This window comes from Schistocerca cancellata, chromosome 1, assembly GCF_023864275.1.
Source record: "Schistocerca cancellata isolate TAMUIC-IGC-003103 chromosome 1, iqSchCanc2.1, whole genome shotgun sequence".
Lineage (NCBI taxonomy): Eukaryota > Metazoa > Arthropoda > Insecta > Orthoptera > Acrididae > Schistocerca > Schistocerca cancellata.
Genome location: NC_064626.1, coordinates 548,948,302 through 548,972,294, shown reverse-complemented (window position 1 = coordinate 548,972,294; position 23,993 = coordinate 548,948,302).

Sequence of the window (23,993 nt, the reverse complement as noted above, 5' to 3'; positions counted from 1 at the left end):
ATAGTTGAAGTCTGTTTGATGCATTGATTCTTGAGTCCTGGAATAACATTGTTTGTATGAACCAGGCATAATTTGGCAATGTCATACTTGACGTTATTGTGAAGAATAATGTCTTAGACTGAGAAAAATATGTTTCTCCTGCTGTAATATAATACTTCTCTATAATTCCTTTATTGTCTATGCTGGAGTCAGTGTTAAGAATCTCCACATAATTTACTGGTAGATAATTAAAACTGTATGCAGATAGACTTGTAAACCACTCAGTTTATGGGTATTTGTATTATACAACTGCAGAACATTGTTAAACGCCACGTAGCTGTTGTTCTATAAGTTATCCATTAATTGGCTGAGTATGGTGGATAACTTTGTAAATACTGTTTGTTAGTGTTTAAAACAATGAAAGAGTCTTGCACAGGATCAAATACACAGTACATTCTGTAGCGGTATGCTGTAGCCTCTAGTGTGTTAATACCATGTGCTTTAGCCAAGAAACATGTAAAAGTTTCTTGTAGTTACTGGGCTGGACACTTTATAAAATCTACAAAGTTATTACCGATACCATTGTTCACTCCCATGCTTGTGATTTGGCATGTAAATTTGTTATGTATCTTTACTCTACAATTGGAGCTCATCCACCTTAAACTGTCAATCCCAACTGTCTTATCATTGTCCACAATCACATTGCTGTTTCCCTGGACTATCAAGAAAAATTTGAAAAGGCATGGACTCAAATGCTGAAGAAGAAATTGTGTGGTAATTTAACTATTATCTACATAGTATATTCTCCAAGTTTGTCACCACATAGAAGTTGTGGTTTGATATTAAGTAGTTTCACATCTCCATTTGGTTAAAAATGTTGGGAAAATCTTGCATTATGTCCAAACCCAAAAGGTAATAGCTGTCTACATGAAACTGCTGCAGTATTCCAGGCCCCTCTCCCACTAGAACACCCATTTTAACATAGGCTAATTCCACTTTATGTAGTATAGTCACAGGATTTTGTAGTTCGTCGAAATAGTGCTCCCTTACTGGTTTTTCACAATATTCCTCTTCATGTGACACTGTTGTTTCTGTTTAGGAGAAATGGTAGCTTTGCCTTTAGTCAATGTCTCACAGTGACAAACTTGGAGAATATACTATGTAGATAATAGTTAAATTACCACACAATTTCTTCTTCAGCATTTGAGTCCATCCCTTGAAATTTTTCTTGATAGTCCACTTGGCTGCAGATTTTAACTACCATAATGTTATCACAAAATGGTTCTGTAATGGATGTAAGTGCATTTAAATTCTTCTTGGTAAGGAACATATCAGTTTTGGTGTAATTTTTGTGGCCAATATCAGTAGCAAGATTATCCAGGTTCTCCACTAACAACCACAAACCAAAGCATTCATTGGTTGGTCTTGCCTTCCTCCCTAATAACTGAGGGATGTTTAGTACATTACAGAAAGTTGTGCTGACACTTTCCACTACCACAAAAGAGAGATCAGTTGCAGCTATCAGGCCCCCTTTTATTCTTCTAAGGTTCAAGATAGTTGCAATTCCAGTCAAGTGATCTCTGGTCTTCTAGTCGTGTCTTCTAAATATGGTTATATCTGCAATCCAATTGTAAACTCATAGCCCAATTTAACCATTTTTCTTTTTTCACATGGAATATAAAGTATCTGCATTTACAAGAAACAGAAATGGAAACTGTCATATGTGGGAGTACTGTCTGAAAGTAATGGAATTGAGAACGTTTACTACATTAAAGGATACACAACAATTTCTTTTATAAACTTTCATTCCCATATTTGTACGTGGGAGGATGTGAAATGCTTTAATAATAGTGTCATGTAGAAATTAAGAGACAGAATTAAAATCCTGAATGCTCTCACCTAAGAACTGAAAGAAGGAACAGAGCTAACTGTTAAAACCATAAAGCAGATATTTTATAGGAAGAAAATTAGATTAGAATTTGGAAATGTACCATCTTTTTATTTGTCAAATTACTGGCTGGAGAAAGAAGTAGCTGATACACATGTTATTCTAAGCAATAAGTTAAAAATTAAGCTCAATGTTCTAAAAACTTTGCCAAAAAAGCATAAGGAAAGATTTGTTTTCTATGTGTATGCAAAATTAATAAAAGTTTTTGTATGATAATCTTTGTTGTTATTCATTACCCTTCAAAAGTCCTAAGAATCTCCTGTGCATGATGATCTCTACATGTATGTCATTTGGATGGAGGAAGTGGGTAGTTGTGTGATCTTAAAAGGTAGTTGTAACCAGATAGTTGAATGTGTAGTGACTCCTGTTTCTTACCTATATGAAAGCTGTATTCAAATAGTCTTGGTAGTGGAATGTTTGTGCACTGTAAATGGCATTAGAGGCATCAGGTCGGTGGTGTGCATTGCTGAAAATAGCTCCCACAACTGTTACATTGTAATCCTTCCAGCACTGTAGTTATCCAGTTCTAATATTGGAGAATAGGTAAATGTAAAGCTGTGTAGTTTTAAAAATGTGCCTATGTAGTATTGGGACACATTGACTTACAATTAGAATGCCCTAAATAGGATTTCTCTCTAATATTTAGTCATAGCCATGCATTCCATCCAATCTGGAATGGTCAGAAATGTTTGCTCTGGTGCAGTGACCACTCCTAACATCAGCCTACGCTGCTATGAATGACAGATGAATTTATAAACTACCCTGCTGAAGGAACATCATATTAAGCTCCCATTTGCATCTCTTCAGTGTTGCTAGGTATTTTCCACAGTCAGAAGCAGTATTTGTAATTCATCCTGTGCCATGTGCTTCTATGTGTAGTGGATTATAAGAAAATAACATAGTGCATCGAGAAAATGCAAAGCAATTTGTTGGAGTTTTAAAGCTGTTGGAATAACTATATTTCACAGCAGTTCGTTTGCTATAGTGGTTAACTTATAAGAAGACTATTTGTAAATCGATTACACAGACACCAACACTGTTTATGGTTCTATATCCATCAATTTTATAAAGTATCCTGGTTGAAGGAGGTGACACTGTTATGCTACAATTTATGACTACAGTACACAAACAAATGTCAAAAGACTCACAAGAAATGGTAAATGGTAGATACATATCCTACAATTGACTGGCAAGGGATTAAATACCAAGACTTTCTGATCCAAAGTGTGACCCTTTGTAGTATAATTATTGTCTGATGGCATTGTCTGTGGTGCCTAGGTGGGGGTTATTTATAGTCTCATACCTGTGCAACTGGTAGACTAGTACCATGGACTTATCCTACAACTGACTGACAAGGGATTAAATACCAAGTCTTTCTGATCCAAAGTGTGACCCTTTGTAGTATAATTATTGTCTCATGGCATTGTCTGTGGTGCTGAGGTGGGGGCTATTAATAGTCTCATACCTGTGCAACTGGTAGACTAGTACCATGGACTTATCATGAGGTGGCCTTGGTCTGCTTGATAGCTTTCACAGAATGGCATTGGAATGTGAATACAGTGCACATTTCATTTGTTGGATTGTACAGATGTTGGATTGTACAGAAGTATCTGACCCATTGAATGATATCTGCTGGTGTCTTGTGCATTATTGGAGGTGGTGTGGCCTGTGGTGTCCATCACCCTGACTCAGCTCTGCTAAAGCTGCAGACATTTGCTGCATGATCATGGCTGTCTTGCATTGCACTGGTGGGTTCTGTGGTCTGCTGACATCCCCTACAGTTGATCAAATATAAAACAGTCCTACCCTATTATAAGTAGGATGAAACAGGTTCAACTTTGCGATGGTTGGCGTGGTTCATGTAGCTATCATCACTTGCAGCTTGGTATGTGGTGTTTGTTTATATAAGTAAATGTTCCTGCCTATTCTATCCTACAACACCATGACCAATGGTCTTAGGCCTCATGGCCCCACCTTAGTACAGTCACTGTCTAAGAGTGTTGTTGTCATTCCACTGTGCATAAAAGCATATCAGACCATCAAGTAATGATAGTTTAATGTTGATAAAATGGGTATATGTGTCTGTATGAGTCCTGCTTTCTTCTGGCCTTGAGGTTCTTACGTGAGATATGAATCTATCTACTGATTGTCACAGCTGCATGTTCTGTAAACTTTCACATCAATGTTTCATGACAGAAATGGCAATGCTTCTCACTAGAGTGGGGTACCATTTATTGCTGTTGGCCAACAGCCTTGCAGAGGGTGCTGGCCACCAACGCACTGGACTGGGCAGCATAATTAGTAGGTTCACTGTGCTGACAGTGTCATTCCCCTTTAGACTGATGCTTGGGAGATCTACTTGCCTGCAGTCTCCAGACCATGCTAACAGGATGCACTATGGTCTATTGTCTGACAATAGTGACAGTTTCTTCATGTTGAAATGCCATGGGTAAGAAGGGAAAGGGCCATTACTCTAGTGAGATGTCTTTGTTTCATCACATACATTTACCACCACTGATGATATTTTATAGGAATGGTATGAGTGTCCTATAATTTCCAAATTATAATCAGAAATGAATTTAGTAAACAGCTGACATTATACACCTCTGGAAACCAGTAACAATTTGTGGCAGAAGGAATTGATTGTGTATTTGGTGTACAAAGTAGAAGTTTCACCCTCCTAAATTTTGTGACCACAGTCATGTGGAATTCTGCACAAATATAACTTACTATATATGTGTATGTTAGGGAAATAGATTACCTAAATTGCAATATTAACAGCATTGCATTACAGATGACTTAGAGAGCATGTTTAAGTGCAAAATCATGTAGCCTTAGGAACGTGTCTGAAAATTGTATCACCTTATAGAGTGAACTGGTTGTGGTGTGGCACACAGCCTGTATTGGACAAAAGGCAAGGGATGTCTGCTTGCACTCATACAGTATGACCTGTCACTGGCTGCTTCAAATCTGTCTCCATTGGTGGTTGTGGCTGGAGATGGATTGCACTTCATGTAAGGTGCCTTTGGCATTCAGTGAGACACCAACTGGCCTGCAGAGTCATAGTGTGGCTCAGTTTGTTGCTTACATGAAACCATGTGATACAATGCAGAGAATGGTGAGATCCGAGTGGGCAGTCTGTAGAGAACCACATAGGCTACTCCAGCTGTGGAATGTCACCACAGTTCCAATGCCTTTCTTTAGCACTATGAAAGCCACCATGTTCGAAAATTAAGAGCATGTGTAAGTATAAAATTGTGTAATCTTAGGATTGTGTCTGAAAGCTGTCTCTTAGATATAACCATCTTGGCTTTGGAGTGGCAGACTGCCTTTGTAAACAACAGAGCACAGACAACTGTATGCATTCCCAATTGATGTAGTATGGTGACACAAAAGACTCCGAGCTCTGACATGCAAGTAAAAGAAATCTCCCTGTACAGTGCATCATTTGTGATGTTAATCGCAAGGTGGAAACTGGACCATGGTGCCAATATCTCTTGGTGTGGGTAAGCTATAGGATTTTTGAGCTACCAGTCATGGAAATAGCACAAGAGTGGTAAGACATCAAGCACACACTGCAGTCTGCTGGGAGCATGCCAGTGAGACACTATCCATATGTGTCACCTACCCTGCAGGCATCTCTCTCCATATAGTGTAGTACAGTGGCTGTTCACTACCAGACCCAGCCCTTCTCAGGCAGCTGGTGCACACTGACTGCTCCCAGGGGTGGCAGTGGGGGCAGAGGGCCCTTCCCCCTTGGTATGATGTTCAATAAGGATGCAATTGTTCCTTCTACACGACATGTTAGCAACAACCATACAGTTCTAAAATAAGCTCCAAACCAACTTGTTTGAACTGCAACATCAGAAGAACAGTTGTTTAAAATTAAGAGAAAAGTGGGCTTGAAATTTTTGAATTGAAATATCATGATGCTGCATGACATATGTGTTGGCCAAGCTTAAATAATTGTTTAAACCATCATGTCAGAGGGTAAAATCCTGAAATCCTATAACTGACCTGTTTGCTATGTCATAGTGAATAATATCTTGGAGAAAACATGTTAAATCAATCAGCAGACTGGTTACTTCCATTTGCTGTAGCATCTTGAATTCTGATGTCATTGAGACTGTGGCAGTGTCCCATGATATTGTATACTTAGCACAATTGACCAACAGTCACCAGCCCCACAAGGGGTCTTCTTGAATTTTTTAAATTCCCACCAATCTATACTTGGGACAACAACACTCCATCACAATATCATAAGAGTGGGGGAAAACACTGACTGTTTTCTAATTTCCCACCAATTTTTTGAATTTTCCACCATTTTATATATAAGGCAATTGGCCTACGTCAGAGGGGTGGAGAGGTAGGGGTAGGAAAATCCGATGATGCCAGCGATGGTGTCACAGCTTAGCTACTATGCACCATAACCTCTATTATCTACCTACTGTAGCAGGTAGGAATGCGGGGTTTGACACAAAATGCATTGTTGCCAGAATTCCCCTTTCCCTATAATGTCATTGCTCATTTAATTTGTTGTTGCCAGATTTCTTCTAATACGCCAATTTCCCTATGTATAAATTATCTGATAGTTCAAAAAATTGGTAGGAAATTTAAAAATTGTTTGGAAATTCAAAGCTAGGCCAATTGTGCTAGTGGGTTGTACCCCCATTCCCATAAGGTCTATGTGGAAGTAGGACTGTTGTCCTAACTGTAAATTGGTGGGAAATCCAAAAAAAATCCGAGATGATGCATTGTCATGGTGCATTGTCCTGTTGGTGGAAGTGGGAGACTTGTGCTAAATATAAAATTCAAAATGGGTGGTAGATTTTCCCCTGACATCACTGTGGAATTAGGTCACTTGTGCTAAGTATAGAACCTCCTGAGATACTGGCACAGTCTCTGTGACATCAGAATCCAAGATGCTGACCTACTAAACATGTTTTAATATGCTATTTTTCACACTGACAAGTATGGCTGTTGTCAAATCCTACACAGCACTGTGCTGTGCTGGATGATGCGTGGAGGCATCCAGTTAGGCTGACTTACTACATGTAACTGAAGCACTAGTGTTGCCTGAGCACACTGCATGACATCAGGTGATCCCATGTTGTGAACAGATTTCTCCTCCAGGATACATATCTGAACTGGGTGGCACCACATCGTACAGTTAGGAATGTAGGCAGATGTTTCTGTATAACTTCTTATTGGGTTTCATATATGCTTAGGTAAGGAGTGGGGTTGCTACACTTTTAACTTCCTACTTTCAACTACTTTTTGAGGCGACCCAACTGTCCAATTCCCCCATATAAGAGACACACACATAGACCATCATAATCAAAAAGGTAACAAATGAAGAGTACTAGGCTTTTGACTTCAACGTATGACATGTGTACATACATCTCTTGGATTGAAAGTAGTTGAAACTTAGATAGCCAAAAGTATAGTAACCCTCATTTTTTATGTATTTGATTGTGATGATCTACATGTTTGTCTTTTGGATGGGGGAAGTCAGTGGTTGGGTGACTGCAGAAAAGTGAATGAAATGAGTTAGTTAAAAGTGTAGCAACTCCCATGTCTTACCTGTATAACAGTAGGAAGTTCACAGCCCAAATAAAAAGGACTATTCTATCATGTTTAAAACTATTTGTAACTCTCCAAAGTACAAAACTTTCATGCTACTCCTGCTGAGGTACAAACTGAAACTTTAGACAAGTGGCTATGTGGACTGCCATTGCTTTAGGTTAGATAAAACTGTAGGAAAACTATTTAAAAGTACATTTCTTTGCTACTGATGCAGAATTGAAAAATAAACTTACATCCCCTCTAGGTATTGGAGTCCATCAAACAAAGATTCATGTGGGCTGATGTGAAGTACACGATTTCTTTTTCACATCTTAGATATAGTTTTACAGTGTAGTAATTATAAGTCAGCAACAGGATGTGGGGAGGTTCTGTCAGCTCTATGCATACATTTCTCTAGCTGTTGGCAGTTATTGTGTGCAAGAGAGATTGTGGTGATCTAATGTTCTGTACTGTTCTTTTTCATGACATTTATGCAGCCTAATATTGAAGCTCAGACATCAAACATTGCTGTCCTGCATGCATCTATTTCTGTTCAGAAGTTTGCTCTCACTGCGTTGGTTAATAACTGGTGCAATAACTATATTTAATGTCAGTCTGTTTTCAATATGGTGGTTAGCTTGAATCATTCTTTGTAAAGTATAGGAGAAGTGGATAGTTGCTGGAATGGTTCTCAGAAAATGACATGTTCTATAAAGGAAAAATGGTATAGAGTTCACTAGTATGATAGTTCTACAGTCCATGACAACAGATATTGAACAAAACCAGAGATACTCTACTAGGATCATAATAGTTACCTGCCCTACAGCTTTGACAGATTGATAGTCACAGTGTTGGAATGTGTATACAGTGCATGTTTTGTCTGGTAGGTGGTGAAGAAGTATCTGATGAGTTGAAAGATGTCTGAGGGTGTAATGTGTTAGTGGGGAGGATATCTGTCCTGATCATTATGACATTAAGTCTGTGCATAAGTGGACATTGTGATCTGCTGATGTTGCAGGTTGTTGTTGTGGTCTTCAGTCCAGAGACTGGTTTGATACAGCTCGCCATGCTACTCTATCCTGTGCAAGCTTCTTCATCTCCCAGTACCTACTGCAACCTACATTCTTCTGAATCTGCTTCGTGTATTCATCTCTTGGTCTCCCTCTACAATTTTTACCCACCATACTTCCCTACAATACTAATTTGGTGATCCCTTGATGTCTCAGAATGTGTCCCACCAACCGATCTCCTTTTCTAGTCAAGTTGTGCCACAAACTCCTCTTCTCTCCAGTTCTATTCAGTATCTCCCCATTAGTTACATGATCTGTCCATCTAATCTTCAGCATTCTTCTGTATCACCACATTTTGAAAGCTTCCATTCTCTTCTCATCCAAACTATTTATCGTCCATGTTTCGCTTCCATACATGGCTACACTCCATATAAATACTTTCAGAAACAACTTCCTGACACTTAAATCTATACTCGATGTTAACAAATTTCTCTTCTTCAGAAACGCTTTCCTTGCTGTAGCCAGTCTGCATTTTATATCCTCCGTACTTCGACCATCACCATTTATTTTGCTCCCCAAATAGCAGAACTCATGTACTTCTTTAAGTGTCTCATTTCCAAATCTAATTCCCTCAATATCACCTAATTTAATTTGACTACATTCCATTATCCTCATTTTGCTTTTGTTGATGTTCATCTTATATCCTCCTTTCAAGATTTCTCTGACAGAATTACAGTGTTATCAGCAAACCTCAAAGTTTTTGTGATTCTTCAATTTCTCCAGGCATATTTTATGACAAAATAAATCTCGAGTGAACAGCCTGGTATGAGTGTGCGTAGGACACAATATTTCGGCAATCGACCACGTTGCCATCATCAGGTGCACTGATGTACTAGGACATCAGTGCACCTGATGATGGCAACGTGGTCGATTGCCAAAATATTGTGTCCTATGCACACTCGTACCAGGCTGTGCACCCGAGATTTATTTCATCTCAAAGTTTTTATTTCTTCTCCATGGATTTTAATTCCTACTCCAAATTTTCTTTTCTTTCCTTTACTGCTTGTTCAATATACAGATTGAATAACATTGGGGATAGGCTACAACCCTGTCCTGCTCCCTTCCCAACCACTGCTTCCCTTTCATGCCCCTTAACTCTTATAACTGCTATCTGGTTTCTGTACAAATTGTAAATAGGCTTTCACTCCTTATATTTTATCCCTGCCACCTTCAGAATTTGAAAGAGAGTATTCCAGCCAACATTGTCAAAAGCTTTCTCTAAGTCTACAAATGCTAGAAATGTATGTTTGCCTTTCCTTAATCTATCCTCTAAGATAAGTCGTAGGGTCAGTATTGCCTCACGTGTTGCAACATTTCTACAGAATCCAATCTGATCTTCCCCAAGGTCGGCTTCTACCAGTTTTTCCTTTTGTCTCTAAAGAATTTGTGTTAATATTTTGCAGCTGTGACTTATTAAATTGATATGAAACTTCCTGGCAGATTAAAACTGTGTGCCGGACTGAGACTCAAACTTGGGACCTTTCCTTTTCGCTGGAAAGTGCTCTACCATCTGAGCTAGCTAAGCACGACTCACGCCGCGTCCTCACAGCTTTACTTGTTTCCAGAATGAAACATTCCCAGGCTGTGGCTAAGCCATGTCTCCGCAGTATCCTTTCTTTCAGGAGTGCTAGTTCTGCAAGGTTTCCAGGAGAGCTTCTGTAAAGTTTGGAAGGTAGGAGATGAGATACACTTGCCCGTGAAAGGCAAAGGTCCCGAGTTCGAGTCTCAGTCCGGCACACAGTTTTGATCTGACAGGAAGTTTCATATCAGCGCACACTCCACTGCAGAGTGAAAATCTCATTCTGGTATTAAACTGATAGTTTGGTAATTTTCACATCTGTCAACACCTGCTTTCTTTGGGATTGGAATTATTATATGCGTTGCCTACATTTGTACAAATAAAAAATATATTTTTGCTTTATCTATGATGCAGCATAGATGGTGTATAGATGTTGGCATGTGGTTTAGCATGTGGTGTATGTTTAGACTAATAAACATTACTCTTCTATTTTATCCTACAATATACAGACTGATGGTCTTATGCCTCATGCCTACTCCTAACACAGTCAGTGTCTTACATCAGTGTGCCACTAAACAATGCATAAAACATATCAAATCATCAAGTAACAATACTTTTAACAATGGGAAAAGGAGTTCCAATTTCTTCTGTCTTCTGTGTTCTTTTGTGAGATGTATATCATTCTTTTGGCCGTCACAGTCAAATGTTCTGTAAACTCTCACATTAATGTTTTGTAAAGGGGACAGAAATGTGTCTCACTGTGGTGACATAACACCTACTGCTGATGGCTGGCAGGCTTGTGGAGTGCACAGGCTGCTAACACTCTGGGCTGGCCCATTTGGTTTGTAGAGCAACACATCGTATGCATCCTCTGGAGACACAGTAACATGTATTCCATAACATTGATTGGGTGGCACTGAGCTCTCTCATTTCGTCCATGAGACCCAGAAGATGGTAGATACCGTATCCCTGACTCCTTGTCAGTGTTCCATAAAGATCTGAGATGTCACAACAGGAACAAAAATAGGAATATCAACTGGGATTTATGACTGAATTGAAGAGTTCCTGGCAAGCAGCATGCTGTTCTTAATGGTGGGGAAACACAGTTTGTTCATTCATGATCCTGGTTGGCATTAGATACATGTGGCTATGTTGATACTGTGTTCGATACAATCATCATATGGAAAGAAAACTGAATATCAAACTAGATTTGTGATTAAGTTGGAGAGCTACTAGCAAATAGTGTGTTGTTCCTGACATACTGACAAGTTCATGCTTAAAAGTAGTTACATACATTCTGTTAGGGAGTATTAATACAGCAACTATCAATGAAGATGTATGGTGCAGTGTGCTGGATGGTGTCAGTTCATGGCTCAGTGCTTGGTCTGGATGTTCGTCGACATAGTAGGCCAACCTATCATTTCAAAATTGAGACATAATTAAGATATTAGAGATGCCTCTATGTAAACACTTGCAAGTCCTCTGTTGGAATGTATTGCATGTCCCAAAATGCATGAGATAAATACATTGTGATGGTACTGTACTTGATGAATCCAGGCAGAGGCAAGAGCATGGAGCAGTGAGGATGGTCATGATGGTGGGCATACAACTCAAATGGGTATAAAGACCAGGAGGAAGTCATACATTTCTTATTTGTGAAATAGTGTAGCTGGCTGTGTTGAGGTATCTGACTCATGTTGAACAAATGGAGACTGAAACATCTGGCTGCATTACTAGCTGTGTGACATTGCATTAGCCAGCTCAAATACATACCATGCCGGAGAAAGCTATCACTGATGTGGGACCATGGGACATCATGCATTGTGCTCTGTGTGATACTTGTGCTGAGTTACACATGGGCAGTCAACCTGGGTACAGTCAGCCTGGTTGGATGCCTCTATCTGGTGCACAACCCAGCACAACACAGTGCGGTGCAAGAGCTGACATGAGCCAGCACCCGCGATCTGACCACTGTTTGGTGCAGTATAGGGACACCAAGGTGTTTAAATAAAGAGGCAAGTGAATATCTCTTCTGTTCCCTTCCCCATTACACATGACAGTGATGAGTTATTGATAACCATGCATGTTGCATCAATGAGTTATACAGTTTCAAGTTATGACAAATGCCCTATAATCCAGACAGCCTCTGAGATTCTCATGAAGTGCTGCTACAGTTCTGATGATCAGTGGGCTTCCCATCATTTTAAACTTGGTGTGAGTACAATTTGAATTCTCACCATTTTTCAACTTAGGACAAGTGATTTTTTGTGCATTTTCCCGCATTTTAAACTTGGGAGAAATGACATCTTGGGTTTGAAACTTAATGTAGCTCATGGGGATGTTAAATTGTTTAGACTGTGATGTTAGAATATGGATAGAAGGGGAGGGGACTCTTAAACTTTAAAGTCAGAGGAGTATTGTTTAAATTTAGCTCTAGTTGATGTAGGACAGATTTTTGAAATATGATCACTCTTAATGCTAGATATATGACACATCAGCAGACATAACTCTGTGGAGTGAGTCATAAGTGAATTGTCTAGCTGATGGCATAGCCCTACCCTGGCTGTGCAGTTGTTTGACACAACATGATAGTGACAACCACACAGTTTTAATGTAAGCCCTAAAAACAACTCATTTATACTGCGACATTATGTGGACAATTGTTTAAACTTGGGAGAGATTGGGTCTTCTGATTTTTTAATTTAAATAACCCAATTCTGTATGACATATGTGTAGTTTTTCGTCAGACTTGAACTTTGGGTTACAACTGTTTAAATGGTGATGTCAGAGGGGAAAACCACATAATTTTGGAACTGAACTGACTGTTGTAAACAGCCATATGCATCAGAGTGAATAATAGCTTGATGAAAACACATTAAGTAGGTCAACAGACTGGTTACTTCCCTTTGCCCTAGCATCTTGGAAACAGACATCATATAGCCATATGAGACAAAATGGCTTACTGATATCTACACAGTTTGACTTTTGTAAGGGATTCTCCACAGAGGGAGGTATATTTAGTGTAACAGATGAAACTCTAGATGAATTAAACCTCAGAAGATATCCAATGAGGATCTTTTGTGACCTTGCTAATGGCTTGAAATGTGTAGATCATAACACATTGTTAAAAAAGCTTCCACACTATGGCATCAAAGATAAACCTTTGACATCACTAGAATCTTATCTTCACATCAGGAGGCAGAGAGTTATTTTAATGGAGGTAGGTGTAACAGTAAACTCGGACTGGGGAAATGTAAAATACAGAGTCTCCCAGGGCTCATTCCTTGGGCCACTGATTTTACCTGATCTACATTAATGATCTATCAGCTACAATTAATGACAGAGAAAAATTTGTAATGTTTCTGAATGATATGAGTATTCTGATCAAGGGTCCCAACTCCAGAATACAGGATATAGCCCTGACAGTCACTAACCAAGTACATATACGTTGCACAGCAAACAGCTAAGCCCAAAATTTTTCAAAAAATAACATTATAGAGTTTCAGACAGTAAATAAAAAGCTCCAATTCCTGAAATGGAGATCAACAACCAAAAAATTTATGAAACCACATGTACAAAATTCTTAGACATCCAAATAGACAGCCAGATAAGATGGAAAGACCAAATTGATCAACTGGTCAAAAAACATAGTGCAGCATTTTTTGCCTTGAGAGCTATTTCTCACATTATTCATAGAGAAATATTGCTTTTGTCATATTTTGCATATTCCCATTCTGTACTCTCCTATGGTACTATCTTCTGGGGAAATGCTACAGGAGTTGAAAAAGTCTTCAAAATACAGAAACAAGCAGTGAGGTTAATATGTGGGATCTCTAACAGAACACCCTACAGAGATTTCTTTAAAGCTCTCAGGGTATTTACTCTTACAAATCAATATATATACCTGCTGATGATGTTTATAGCCAGCAAAAGGAATTATTAGAAAGAAACTGTGACATTCACTAGCTTAACACAAGATAGTGGGAAAATTTCTGCCAAGGCTGTGCAATTCTTACAGAAGTCCATATGACAGTAACTGACTCAGAAATAAAAGTATATAACAAGCTTCCCATCAATGTAAAAACAGAAATTAATAATATATATATGAGGTCTGTCTAAAAAAGTATCCAACCTCTGATTTTCCTGCACAAAACAGAGATGATAGCACAGTGCCACTGTACACAGTAAAGGAAGAGACCTTTATGCGCATGTGTGAATTTTGTCCCTGCCTTCCATTGCGTCATTCGCTGCCTGTTGGCCACTTAATGAGGTGCTATACAATGTGTTTATTGGATTACCAATTCTCTCAAGATGACTGAACATGTTGGGCAAAGATACTGCATCAAATTTTGTCAAAAGCTTGGTGTTTGTCAAAGTGAAACAATTCATAAGATTCAGCAGGTATTTGGAGAAGATGCGATGGGTGTAACACAAATTAAGGAGTGGTTCAACCAATTCAAAAACGGCCGCACATCAGCAGATAGTTACCAGCATTCCGGCAAGCTGCTCAGAGTGCAGCTGCTTTTGAGAGGGTGCAAAATTTGTTGATGGCAGATCGTCGTTTGACTGTGCGGGAGACTGCCCAAGAGGTTGGAGTACCCAAATTGTTGTCTCCAGAACAAAAATACCTTCGTTTTGATGTTGCACGGGACCTTCTGGACACCACCAACACTGATACTGGGTTTATGAACACCACGATAACTGGAGATGAGTCATGGGTATACGGATATGAGCCAGAAACAGACTGACAGTCGTCGCAATCGAAGCATCCTGAGTCTCCAAAGTTGAAGAAAGTGCGGCAGGGGTGAAGCAAAATCAAAGTGATGCTGACTGTCTCCATTGATGTCCGTGCAATGGTGCTGCATGAATATGCACCGGAAGGGCAAACAGTGACAAAGGAGTACTATCAAGATGTTCTCTGATGACTCCGTGATGCAGCTCAGCACAAAAGACCAGACATGTGGACGGCAAAAAGCTGGCAACTGCATCACGACAACACCCCCGCACATTCAACCCACTTGATCCAAAATTTCTTGGCCAAACATGGAGTTACAGCCGTTTGCCAACCTCCCTACTCACCAAACATGGCTCCTTGAAACTTTTGATTGTTTTCAAAATTGAAGACGCCACTGAAAGGATCCCGTTTTGAGAGTAGAGAAGAGACAATGTGGAACACTATGGCGGAGCTGAACACCATTCCAAAAGAAGACTTTCTGAGGGGTTTCTAGCAGTGGAAGGATTGGTGGGCTAAGTGTGTGCAAGAACAAGGGACCTACTTTGAAGGGGATTAGGGTCCCAACCCCCTCAGGTATTTGAAATATTTTTTCTAATCAAAGGTCAGATACTTTTTAGACAGGCCTCACACATTCAAAAGGAACTTAAAAGCACTCCTCAGAGAACAAACTTATTATAAAATGAATCAATTTCTAGATTAATGAGTTATCCTCTGGAATAAAAATAGAGGAGACCACTTAGATTTAAAAAAAAAAAAAAAGAAAAAAAAAAGAAAAAAAAAAAAGCTTTTAAAAGAAAATCTTCCGACTTTACTGGGGGTGACAAGGCAGATGCTTGCTATGGCTTATACTGAAGGGTAGTTAGGCCTGCAGGTTGGTGGTCTGGTGGTGGTGACAGTTGTCCGATTGTTAAAGGGGCCATTGTACATAGTCATGGCTGTTGCCTTGGCCATGACTTTGAAACTAATGGCCCCTGGAACTTCTGCAGATTTACGCCCTTTTTGGGTATTTTATGAATCAAATGATTGGTGAAAACTACTTATGTCATGAAGACAGATTTGTGAATTCCTAATGAAAATTATAAAGATAAAATGTAAATTTATTTATATCATAGGTTAAAATGTGTACTACCATTTATTCTACACTATTAAGTATTCACTTGAACTTACTTATGCGATGAACATAAAAGTTTTGTATCTTAATTTAAATCATACAGATAAAATGTAAATTTAATTATATATTAATGGTTCTGGGTTAAAACTGTGTACTTTATTCATTCTGCTATTTTTTGTATTCATTGAACTTATGCTAGTAAAATGCAGGTTGTAATATTGCCTGCAACCAGTCATATTTGTATGATGTATAAAATTTTTGTGATATATAAAATGTTCATCTGACTTGTTCTATATTGCTAATATGCCTCTGGTACAATATGAAATCCAAATCACATTAAATAGAGCTGCACCAGTAATCCAGGACAGTTATCTTTGAATTCTGTGCTTAGCACAAGCGTCCACATGCACAGTGATGTCACGGGAAACCCAGTTGCCATTTTGAATGCTTTATTTAGCACAAGTGACGGACATCCATCACCATGACAAATCACCATCTTGAATTTTTGAGATTTCTGCCAATTTATACATACTTCCACAGTGACATTATAGGATTTGGGGGCGGGGGAGCATTTTTTAATTTCCCACCAATTTTTTTTAATTTCCCGCCACTTTATACATAGGGCAATTGGCCTATGCCATCAGGGTGAAATCCTGTGACTCATCTATGACATCATGGGTGACATAATCTGCATCAGGACCCCCATTGCCTATCTAGTTGCAGCTATTTATGTCTCTGCCAGTGCAATAAACAGCCAACTTTACTTAGTCCATGGCCAAATTCACAAACGTCAATTAAAAGTAAGCAGATCTTAAAATATTGCTGTCTCTGTAAGTCTTTCTGCTTGTTTCTGAGTAGGAAAGCTACACTCTTAAGAACCTGTTAATGTTAGTTGGCATTTTTGGATTTGTCTGTTAGTTGGTAAATGCAAATTATTATAAAATAGAACTGAGAACTGTGATCTGCACAGTTACTTTTACTCAGGTCACCTGTGGCCCATGGGCCACAATTTGAGAACCACTGGTCGAAACACACATCAGGCTTAGTATTGCAAACTCTCTAATTAGGGATGAGTGGTTTTACTGGCTGGCCACCACTAAATTCCCCTGTAGTCCAGGCTTGCTGATGAATGTTGAAGAAAAGATCATCAAGACTGCTGTGTCTAATTGTGATGTTAGGAATTAGTTCTGTGATACATCATAGTAGGTTTGCAATGCATTCTTTTTTTCTGTTTTTGTGTTAACTTTTGTGGTCCACATCAATTTATTATTGTTGGTTACACCCACACACTTTGTCACCTGTACTGTCTGAAACGTGTGGTACCACACTAATATCACTAAGATGAATACATGGACACTATGTACACTGCTGTTTTGGCCAGATCTTTAGTTCGCAACCATTTCATATCACCTATGCTTGCACACTATTCAGACCCTCTTCGAGAGCCATTTTACAGTTATTAAGATCCAACAAGAAAGGAAATGTGGAAGAAAAGTCACAGAAGGTTGTTAACAGCAAATGTTACTTGTGGAAGTACAAAAGACATTCGACAAACAGGACAAAAAATAAGAACTTCAGAAGCGGTAATACTGACATGGCAGACATTAATCTATTTAGCTGCTTTATTCAGCCTTTTCTTTTGGTTGTCCAACCACGTGAAATTAATTACTATTTGTCTCTGTAAAGTGTCTTTTTCCATTGGCATGGTGTAACTGTTCTGCTTAGGTCATCACCAAACCTTTTCTGTGCTTACAACAGATCCAGATACCTGTGCCTAAAAGTACTTTCAGTGGCTCAATGTAAGGCTATATTTTACTAGTCCAGTCCAGTTCCTAACAATACTCAATACCATGATGCATCATTAGTACACAGGCCAAAACGTGTTACAATTCTTCTGCGATGCTCATAAATAGATAACAATGTACCTAGAAAATACATGTTATCATAAAAAGCTAGTCAAACTTGTACTGATATGTCTTGCACAATCACTACCAAGCTATGTGGTACTGCTTTTGTTGATTCAGCCTGACATATCCAGGATAAAGGATTCTGTTTTTATGTACTGATCAAATATTTAGATGCTGTTTAATTTGTAATTAAATGGACACTGGTGTGAAAATTATGTAAGCTCCTAATTTTCCATTATACAATCCTATCTGCAATTTGTATCCTCATTAAAATGTTGTTTGTGTATGACCTTATTTGACACAACTATACGCCACCTAGCTTCTCATGGCTAATATTTGAGGAACTACAGATATCACTGAAGAACAACTCTTATTATTAATTTTCATTTTATTATTTTATTCATTCCCAGTAGCTACTGCATATGTCTGACATTGATGTGGAGTGTTATATAAGAGTAACAAAAATATTGGTGTATCTAAATAACAAACTAATCAAACCTACAATAGCCACAAATGGTATTTAGGCATTAATTTTAGACACCATCTAGCTACAACAGCAGTTACCCATCTGCAGGACGTCCAAATGTCAAAATAAATTTATTGTCTTTAGTGTTTCATTCGAGTACTGTGTTTGTGACAGCAGTTCACCGTAGGTCAAAAGATTGCTACTTCAAACATAGTGATGTGAAAACCTTCAGCTATGAAAAAAGCAAATCATTAAACATGGTCTCAGAGACACAATGAGCACGATCTTGTATAATGGTATAACTACAATATTGGTGTTAATCAAAAATAATTATTTGTTTACTGTACAATGTATCCAAGGTGTTCAAAAAAGTGTAGAATACTTTGAGAGGTCATAGTACTCATCAAAACAAGAAAAATAATTCCAATAAACATGGGTCCAGAAATGCATACTTTCTGAGGTACGTTTGTAAACATGGGTCCTGAAATGCAGGGTTGTGGAAGTGCAGCTACTGTCTATTGTAAACTATGTAGCCGACAGATGCATGTTTACGTTTCACACTCTTTTACTTTACTGTTCACAACACCCCAATAATACACATTTAATTTGGTCAGTGCACTATTGTTTAATTTTGATAAGCCTCATTAATAGTTTGCAGGTGAACCTCCACATACTGCTACAATAGTTTACTGTTGAATATCTATGAGAAGTAAAAACACAACCACAAAGTTCAGTTCTTGAAGAATAAAAAGGTACATATGGAGCAGACACAGTCATTGTTTTAACCATGGCCTAATTGTGTAACACTTATTTCACAGTTAAGTTGATGCATTGTTGTTGTTCTAATCAACATAGGTTTCTCATCTGGAACTTGGCTGTGGACAGACTGTCTTGTGACCAAAAATTGGGCCCTTATATATCCACGCAATAATAGGTGCTGAAACTACACACTGTTCCTAGTTAAATTTACAGAAATTACAATTAAAACTTAACTCATTAAATTAACTGAATACATCAACAAATTCCGTCTTTTTAACAGTTTCTTCTATTAAAAAGATTAAGCCAAATTATTTGTTTAAATCATGAAATTAACATATATAGTTATGCAAGCAATACTTTTGACAAAACTGTTAATTACTTTGGAATTAATTATGGGCTGGCTTTGCTAACGTGTTTTCAAATAGAGCCAAATAGAGCCTTTATGATTACTGTTAGTTGTTCCCCCAAATGTTTATAATTAGTAATGAATTCATATTTGTTTATACATCAACAATAGAAATTAAGTTACAAAACAATTTATATTTGTTTATACACCAACAACAGAATTTAAGTTATGAAACAATCACTGATTTAACCCTATAATAAAAGATACTAACTAGGCATAGTCAAAATAAATTAGAAAATCAATTAAATACCTTAAACTAAGCACAAAATTAGATCTGGTGTCATATTCTTTAAAACTGAGGGCCAATCTTTCTCTTTTATGAAAATGCAGATTATATTCATGTATGTTAATGGTAATTAGTTAAAAGTGAAAAAAAAATGAATTTGAAGGAGGCAGATGGCAAAACAAGAGGGGAAGTAAAAATATCCCAGCTTGCTTTGTCACAACGTGTTTACAGGAGGTGTTCAGTGCTGCATCCATTCATGACAATGCACCTCTCTGCCCTCTGGCATAAGGAATGATGCACTCTCTGAAGTATACCTGGTTCTTGTTGTAACTGCTAGCATCTATTGAAGACAAGACCCTGTAGTGTCCGTCCATCACTGATTAGTGTGGTATAAATCAATTCCTTCTAGTGTCCCCAAAACCAAAACTCTAGGGGATTGAGGTCGGAGGAACTAATCTTCACCCCCCCCCCCCCCACCTCCTCCCCCCAACCAGTCCAGTGGTCCTGAAATGTCTGCGGCAGATGTTCATGCATATTGTGATGAAAGTGCGCTGGTGCATCATAATGCATCAGCCACATTTCTACATCTACATCTACATTTATACTCCGCAAGCCACCCAACGGTGTGTGGCGGAGGGCACTTTAAGTGCCATTGTCATTACCTCCCTTTCCTGTTCCAGTCGCGTATGGTTCGCGGGAAGAACGACTGTCTGAAAGCCTCCGTGCACACTCTAATCTCTCTAATTTTACATTCGTGATCTCCTCGGGAGGTATAAGTAGGGGGAAGCAATATATTCGATACCTCATCCAGAAACGCACCCTCTCGAAACCTGACGAGCAAGCTACACCGTGATGCAGACCGCCTCTCTTGCAGAGTCTGCCACTTGAGTTTGTTAAACATCTCCGTAACGCTATCACGGTTACCAAATAACCCTGTGACGAAACGCGCCGCTCTTCTTTGGATCTTCTCTATCTCCTCCGTCAACCCGATCTGGTACGGATCCCACACTGATGCGCAATACTCAAGTATAGGTCGAACAAGTGTATTGTAAGCCACCTCCTTTGTTGATGGACTACATTTTCTAAGGAAAATGAATCTCAACCTGGTACCCACCTTACCGACACTTAATTTTGTATGATCATTCCACTTCAAATCGTTCCGTACGCATACTCCCAGATATTTTACAGAAGTAACTGCTACCAGTGTTTGTTCTGCTATCATATAATCATACAATAAAGGATCCTTCTTTCTATGTATTCGCAATACATTACATTTGTCTATGTTAAGGGTCAGTTGCCACTCCCTGCACCAAGTGCCTATCCGCTGCAGATCTTCCTGCATTTCGCTACAATTTTCTAATGCTGCATCTTCTCTGTATATTACAGCATCATCCGCGAAAAGCCATATGGAACTTCCGACACTATCTACTAGGTCATTTACATATATTGTGAAAAGCAATGGTCCCAGAGGTTACTTCGTCTGTAGACGTCTCTCCATTGATAACAACATGCTGTGTTCTGTTTGCTAAAAACTCTTCAATCCAGCCACACAGCTGGTCTGATATTCCGTAGGCTCTTACTTTGTTTATCAGGCGACAGTGCGGAACTGTATTCATTGCTGCAACGGCACAGTCTCAAGCAAGGTAGGCAATACATTAATGAGAAAGTTCAGATAGTGTGCCCAAGTTAATCTTTTTTATAGCAAGTATTACTCCATTGCCCATACATTGATTGAGAATCAGTGTTGTGAACACCTTTCCTGAGTTACTTGCTGGTAATGGAAACTCACAACACTATCTCTTGTGAAACCTGCCTCACCAGTAAATAAAATCTTGGATGTGAACAGCAGATATGTGGCACACTTCTGCAACAGCCATTGACAAAAGCACCATTTGCCATGATGATACTTAGCTTTAGGGGCTGAACATGCTGTAGATGATGTGGGTACAGCAATAGTTCATTAAGTGCCCCCCCCGCTGCAGTAGGAGGGTGAGACATGCTTTCTGCTGCTGCTAATCATCGCACACTGGCCCCAGGGGTTTCTTCCACTGAACGTAGCACATGCTCCTGCATGTCAGGGCCTTCCACTATTAGTCTTCCGAGGTTCAAGGGTACCTGAGTCCCTCAGCTGCTGGGAAATTCTGTTGAACAGCTTATCACAGGGCACTCTGCACTGTGGGTATTTTTCAGCATAGAGGGCACAGGCTTGCAGACTACATCCATTTGCTAAATCACATCTGCCATTTCACTTGTCGAGTAGTGGACTTCCACTGCTCACAAGTTGTGGAAGAGAGAATATGTAAATGTGCTACACAATTTGTATGTACAAACAGCAGAATAACAGTAAACACATATGTGAATCCATATTTGGAAGAAGGTAAAACACCATGATATGTGCCCAGGGTTTACAGTACCGTACAGTAAGACAAACAAAGATGATGAAAACTAACATAGCCTACAACTCAACTCAAACCATACAACTGACTGCAGACAATCTAATGATACGTAGAAAACTATGAATAAAACATCATGTTACCCTTTCGACACATTTGACTGAGAGCCAACCTGATGACTGTGTTAATATCAGCAACCAAGCATTGGGGAGCCCTTCCTATAAATGCATGTTTATATCAGGAAGTATGCTTTTCTGGACCCATATTTATTGGACTTATTTTTCTTGTTTCAGTGAGTGCTATCACTCTCAAAGTATTTGAGACTGTTTTTTAACACTCTGTACAGTGCTCCAAAGTGGCAAAGGTGAGTAAAATATTTGATAAGGTTTCAAATGAATATAGAGCTCGCATACTCTGCAGGACAATGCATAGAGTCATTTGCTGATAGACATGTCAGCAGATAGTAATTGTATTCCATATGCAAAGATAATGACATTTTGTGTTTGTCATTGAGTTTTTCTATGAAAAATCATTGTACATATTGTTTTTTAACCCACTCAGTAGATATCAGATGAAGTCAAGAGCACTAAGAGCAGTTTTTAGCTTTGTTTATTAATGATAATTTAATGTAAAACATAATTTACTAAACAGAATAATTTAACTTTTTACTTGCACAGAAATACAGGCTGATTCAGAAAGATTCTACATTTACACTCTGCAAACTACTGAAGAATATGGCAGAGGATATTACCCATTGTACTAGTTGTAAGGTTTTTTCCTGTTCCATTCATGTATGGAACACAGGAAGAATGACTGTTTAAATACCTCTGTGCATGCTGTAATTAATCTAATCATGTTCTCATGACTGCAATTGGAGCGATCTGTAGGGGGTTGCAGTATACACCTAATCATCATTTCAAGCCAGTTCTTGAAACTAAAAGCAGGATTACTGAGGATAGTTTGTGTCTATATTCAAGTGAGTGCCAGTTCAGTTTCATTAACATCTCTCTGATACTCTCTTGCAGATCAAACAGACTTGGCACTGTACATACTGTCCTTTGCTGTACACATGTAATATCCCTTGTTAGTCCTATTTGATAGGTGCCTTTACACATTTGAGCAATATTCACAGATGGGTCACATGAGCAATTTGTAACTAATCTCAGCACTGTCTGGAGTGTCTCCATACACGTCTTCAGCTTGGAATTTCATTGACTGGTGTAGAACTATCTTCAGTGATGATTCCTACTTCGAACAAAGCCCTGATGACCAGCAAAGACATGTCTGGAGATGCCCTGGACAGCAGTTGGACATCGATCTGACTATCACCAACCAGGAGTGATGGACTGGATTACCATTTCTTTTCACAGCAGGACCCCTTTGGTTGTCGTCTGTGGCACCCTCACAACAGAGAGGCACATCAACAATATTCTACATCCATTTTGTTGCCCTTGATGGCAAGCCATCCTGGGCTTACATTTCAGGCAGATAATACCTACTTGCACACAGTTTGTCTTCATGTTTGCCAAACCTTACCTGGGCCAGCAAGGTCACTGGATCTCTCCCCAGTTGAGAATGTTTGTAGCATCATGGGTGTGACCTTCCAACCAGCTTGGGTTTTTAAGGATCTAACATGACAATTGGACAGACTTTGGCACAATATCCCTCAGGAGTACATCCAAGTCTGCTATCAGTGCCAAGCTGAATAAATGCTTGTGTAAGGTGCAAGAGGTGGACCAATGTGTTACTGACTTGCTCAATTTGTGAAGCTCTTTCCCTTTAATTAATCATCTGATTTTCTGAAACTGTAATCATTTGTCTGTCTGTACATGTACATCACATTTACCAATTTCCATCTCATTTTCATAATGCCTTCATGGTGCAACTTTTTTTTCTTTTCTTTTTTTTC